Source organism: Callorhinus ursinus, unplaced genomic scaffold (genome assembly GCF_003265705.2).
Source record: "Callorhinus ursinus isolate GAN/ISIS: 27379988/994484 unplaced genomic scaffold, GSC_fseal_2.0 scaffold9, whole genome shotgun sequence".
Classification (NCBI taxonomy): Eukaryota; Metazoa; Chordata; class Mammalia; order Carnivora; family Otariidae; genus Callorhinus; species Callorhinus ursinus.
The window spans coordinates 21,003,979-21,010,325 of NW_027397071.1; positions in this window are offsets into that span (position 1 = coordinate 21,003,979).

Consider the following 6,347-nt stretch of genomic DNA (forward strand, 5'->3'; position numbering starts at 1 on the left):
TATATAATATCAAACATTATTATCAGAGTAGAATTAAATAAACTAATGAGTCAATAAATAAATCCACATATAGATCTATCATAGTAAAATTGCAGCATACCAAATAAAAAGCAACAATAGTCAAAAGGTGTTAGAATAATAATTTTAAGGTTTTGAGAGAAAAATAACTATAAATATAAACTTTGCATGATTAAGTTCTCATTTAAGACTTAGTGTAACTTAAAACTTTCTTAACAAAGATTTTTAGGTATTATCTCATACATAGATCCTCACAGAAAGAAATTCTAAAAGAAGTACTTGGGGAAGAACAAACTGAAAAGGAAGGACTGAAGTGTAAAAAACAGTAGTAAGCAAACTGGTAAAACACAAGTATAGCTAAGTATTTATTGATGGCATAAAATTAGTAATTGTAATCACTGTTCATTGTGGAAATGAAATTTTGAGCAACAATACATGTTGGAATACTGAAGGAATTTTAAGTTGTGTATCAAGTCCTTTGCATTGTTTGAGAGTTGATGAGTACAATTAGATTTAGAAAAGTTACTCATTAAGGTGTATTAAAATTTGGGGGCGCCTGGGTGGCTCAGTCATTAAGCGTCTGCCTTCAGCTCAGGTCATCATCCCAGAGTCATGGGATCAAGCGCCCGCATCGGGCTAGCTGCTCCGCAGGAAGCCTGCTTCTCCCTCTCCCACCCGCCCTGCTTGTGTTCCCTCTCTCGCTGTGTCTCTCTCTGTCAAATAACTAAATAAAAAAAAAATCTTTAAAAAAAAGGTGTATTAAAATTTGAAGGCTAACTACTAAAGAATAGAAATGAAATATGTAGTTTTTAAATCAGGTGAGGAGGAAGGTAAAAGCATAAATCTACAATAGCTAGAATCCAGAAAAGAAGAAAATAACCTTCCCCCCACCAAAAGACATGATAAATAGGAAGCAAAATATAAGATGATGGAAGCATGTCTAGATAATGTCAGTAAACAATAAATATAAATAAAATAAATCTAACAGTTAAAAAAAGAGATTTTTTTCAGAGTAAAAAAAAATCTTGTTATTTGCATCAGGCACACCTAAAACATATAGGCATAAAAAGTTAAAAGTAAAGAGATAGAAAAAAATGCAACAAGCAAATTCCAATGAAAATAAAAGCTGTAGCAGATCTGCTAATATCAAATAGAATTGAAGATATTATTAGGGATAAAAAAGGTCAGAACATAATGAAAAATGAATAATTCACCAAGAAAAATACAGAAATTTTACACTTTCAATACCTAATACGATAGACGCAGAATATATTAGGAAATAAACTGATAGAATTATAAGGAGTAATTGATTAATTTACAGTCATATTTTTTATTAAACAAAACACTCTGAATAATTAGATTATACAGAAAATATATTTGTAAGTGTATAGAAACCTGAACAGCCTAGTTATCCACGCTTATTCTAATAGATTTATATATAACCATGGGCATTATTCTGATGCACAAATAGAACATTTATAAAAATTGACAAAAAGTTCAAAACATATCTCACTGATAGCAAACAATCAATAAGATATAGACCATGTTTTCTAATGAAAATGCAATTGGATCATTGCATTGTCATTGAAATCAATAACAAAAACAGCAAAGCCATTGCATCATTATTTAAATCAATAACAATTAATATAAAAACAATTCTGTGGACATTCAAACACAAATGTTTAAGTAACCCATGGATCAAAAAATTACAATAAATTTTTATCCATTTTAAAATTGATTGAAAATGAAAAGATTACATATCAAACTTGTGGGGTTATATCAACATGATTTAGAGGGAGATTTTTATCTCTAAATATTTGTTAGGAAAGAAGAAGACTTAAAATCAGTGTCACCAGAGTCACTAATTTAGAGAATTGAAAAAAAATAAGTTAAACCATGTAAATATAGTAAAGGAAATATTAAGTATAAGAGTAAAGAATACAGAAGTAGAAAAAAACAAAAATAGTAGAGGGAATAAACAAAGAAAAGTTGGCTCTATGGCAGAAAAACCATTAAAATAAGCTACATTCTTATGGTTCTAAGAAAAGACTAATATAATTGACTAAACTTAAAGAAAAGGAAATAAAAGTAACATTAGGAATGACAAAGAAAACAACTGCAGTTAGAGATTTAAAAAAAAAATTGTAGTATAGGGGCGCCTGGGTGGTTAAGCATCCAACTCTTGGTTTTAGCTCAGGTCATGATCTCAGCGGGGTAAGATCTAGCCCTGAGTCAGGCTCCGCGCTCAGTGCCGAGTTCACTTAAGATTCTCTCTCTTTCCCTCTGCCCTTCCGCCTGCCACTCTCTTTCTCCCCCTCTAATATTAATAAATAAATCTTAAAAAATAGAAATTATAGTATAATGCAATGTCAACTTTAAATTTGAAATATACATTTGCTTATAAATAAATTTATAAATTTGAAAGTTAATGTAAACAGTCCAAAAAATATATAATTTGCTAAAACTGACTTGCAAATAAATTATGAACAGACCTATAATTATTAAGTAAATTTATTCACTCTTTAAAAATATAGCCTGTCTATATATCCATAAATTACAAACCTAGGCAGTTTAAAATAATTCTACCAATGCTTTAAATATAGATAATCCCAATTTTTTGTAAAATGCTCCAAAAAATGGAAAAAGAAGAAAAATTACTCAACTATTTTAAAAAGGCTATTAAAGAAAAAGTAAATTATTGACTGCCATCAAGTTTGGTATATCACGTTTTAATACTATACAATATACATTAATGTAATTTCTCATGATCAAATAAAGATGAAAGAAACATAATCATACCCATAGATACAGAAAACTCCAATGTAATGATAAAATAAAACCATAATCAAAATAAGAATAAAAGGAAAATTCCTTAACCTGCCAAGGTAGTATCAGGCAGGAAAACCTTCATGGTCCTTCTATCTGGACTTAGAATCAAATTGACATGAGACAGATTAACAGGAGAAAATCAAATTTAATAAGTATATATATAGGGAATCTACACAGACATGAGATTCCAAAGACAATGAGGCAACATGAAGCTTATATGAGCTAAGTAGAAGGGGTAGGTCTGAGGGTGCAAAGGACAGAGAACTCATTAGCAAGAAGGTGAAAGGAGATGTTTGGAAAAACAAGGTTGTCCTACTATGTAGATGAGTTCCTTGGGTAAAGAAGGTCTATTAATATTTATCTTTCTGTTGCAGGCTCTCCTTTCCAATGTAAATTAGGCAGTTATGCAGGAGAGGCAGAGAACTTTTCTTGCATCTGCAGGGTTTTTATTACTTTTAACTTGAAATAGTGTTTATGCCGAAGTGCCATATTTTAGGGTGTCTCATCCTGCACCCCTTCAATAGTAAATATTTAGTAAAGCTATAGCAAACATTATACATAATTAGAAACTTTTTTAAAAAAGATTTTATTTTTTTATTTGAGAGAGTGAGAGAGAACACAAGGGGTGCGGGGGTAGGGGGGCTGTTCAGAGGGAGAAGCAGGCTTCCCACTGAGCAGGGAGCCTGATGCAGGGCTCAATCCCAGGACCCCAAGATCATGACCTGAGCCGAAGGCAGATGCTTAACCGACTGAGCCACCCAGACATCCCATAATTAGAAGCCTTTTATTTTCAAAGTCAGGATCAAGACAGGTACATACTATGATTGCTTCTAATTCATAGTATCCTCAAGGGCCTAGCTAATGCAAGGAAATAAGAAAAAGAAAAAATATATATATACAGACAGAAAAAGAAAAAAAATCAAAATCTCATTTTTCAGGGACAATATGATTGTCTGCATAGGGAACCCAAGATAATTTACAAACTATTAGAATCAATAAGAGCATTAAGCAACTATCCTGGACACAAATTCAGTATACAAGAGTGAATTAAAAAATGCAATGCCAAAATCATCATATAAGGGGCACAAAAGCTGAAATGAACATTGTAAAAATTTCACAAAAGATGTTTAAACTTTTGTGGAAAATAATAAAACTATACTGGAAAACATAACGGACCAAACAAATGAAGCAATTTATGTGTTCGTGGCTGGAAAGCCTAAATAATAAGACTTAATTTCCTTAAGTTAATATGTTAATTAAATACAAATCTAATTTTTAAAACAGAATTTTTCATGGAATTTGACAAACTTTTTCTAAAATTCATATGGAAGCGCAAAGGCCAATTAGCCAAGAAAATTTTGAGGAAGTACAAAGTGAGAAGATTTGCCATATCAAGCTTATTATTATTACCATAAATTTTTACCATAAATTATTCCCGTAAAACTATAATTATAAAGTATTATGGTACTGGTGTAGAAAAATATTTCGGAAACAGAATAGATTGCCTAAAAACAGGTCCCTAAAACTTACTATGAAGTCTTTTACTGTGAAGTTTCTTGACTTTTTGAGCTAAACACCCCCCATTTGTGGGGACAAATGTAAACATGTTTATGTATATGTTTGTATGACTATTCTCACTTACCATACATATACATAAACAGCCTTGAAAGAAAACCAATAGATTCTGTTCCTGCTCTCTTCACACCATAAACTTTCCAATATAATCTTGTTTCCCCCAATAGACCTGGTCCTAATTTGTCTTTTCTTTATCTCAAAATTCCTGGGCTGTCAAGCCAAGTTACTCTTAAAAGGACTCTGGGAATTGCAGTCAAGAGAAAGATATATTAAAGTATCATTATTCAAACATAAAAATTTAATAAAAATGTTAACAAGGTTTCCCCAAGGTGGGGGTGTTTATTACTTATTTTTTTTTTTTAACAGCACAATTACATTTCTAGAGAAAGAGGTCAGGTATAACTTATAGCACTTGCTATTTTTTTTAATTTTTTATTGTTATGTTAATCACCATACATTACATCATTAGTTTTTGATGCAGTGTTCCACGAATCATTGTTTGTGCATAACACCCAGTGCTCTGGCAGAACGTGCCCTCTTTAATACCCATCACTGGGCTAACCCATCCCCCTCCCCCTCCCCTCTAGAACCCTCAGTTTGTTTCTCAGAGTCCATCGGCTCTCATGGTTCGTCTCCCCCTCTAATTTCCCCCCTTCATTCTTCCCCTCCTGCTATCTTCTTTTTTTTTTTTTAACATACATTGTATTATTTGTTTCAGAGGTACAGATCTGTGATTATGCTGACTGTTGAATTATAGCACTTGCTATTTAAAGAAAATGTGGGAGAAAGAGAACGCTACCCCTCAAACATACACAACTTTGTTTCCTATGTAATTTTAAACTTTTAATTTAATTTTTCCTCAGTTTCAAAGGGGTGTTCAATCATGAATGATGGCAGTGGCTTTTTCTTTAATTTGTGACATCTAATCTTTACTTTAGGCTTCGCCAGTCACATCTCACTATGTCTCATTGCATGTGCCCTGACACAATAAATCAGGCCAAGGTGATCCAATATCGTGTGACATTTTTTTTAAAAAAGGATATTAAATGGTGGCAGAAGATACGGCTGAAACACGTCAACATGGACCCAAGGGGCATTGTTCTTCTCTAACAGTTTGCTTTCTCAGAGTCTGGGTAGAAGAATTACTATTGCCCTTTTTATATAAACATCCTTATCCAAATAGTCTTCCTCTTATGGCTAATATATGCATTCGTGTCATATGAAAGCCACTTGCTTAAGCTGCTTTTCTGTCTATTTGTAGTCCGTTCAGGCACACAGTCCTCAGCAGGAGTCCGGCTCCATGATTCATTGCCTCAGATTTCCTACGGAGCTTACATGATGCTCGCTCAGCCCCATACGGTTTTGTATCCATTATAACCAGGGACAAGTAAGCAGGGCTCAGGAGTCTGAGCATCTATCTAAGAATAGCTCCCTGACGCCTTGCTTTACTCACAATAAATGAACAATGAACTCTTTACATGCTAACCTCATATGGTGAGAAGAAATTATAGGAGCTTACTTGAGTTAAATAAGGGAAGAAGCATTGAGAGTGAAGCTCCTTAAATGAGCAGGTCAATAACTAGTTTACAGAGACCAGGGCACCTGGCTAATGGGAGAATAAAGAATTATGCTTGTCACAGAAAAAGAAAGATGCTGTCCTGGTTTAGTGCTAAATAATTACATTCATTATACTGAGAATAGCTCTGCAAGTGGTCGGTTGCACTAGTTAATTCATTAGCAAAACTAATCGGCAAACAACAAACAACAATTGGGGGTAAATTTAACCAATTTCATTAGAATGTTTGGCAAAACAGGATTTTCTTTATACTAGAAAAGGAAAATTACACTGGAAACTGCACACATAGTTATATGTATCTTATTTTGTCTCGAGTTTCAGTATGAAAGATGGAAATCATAGCTAAGGC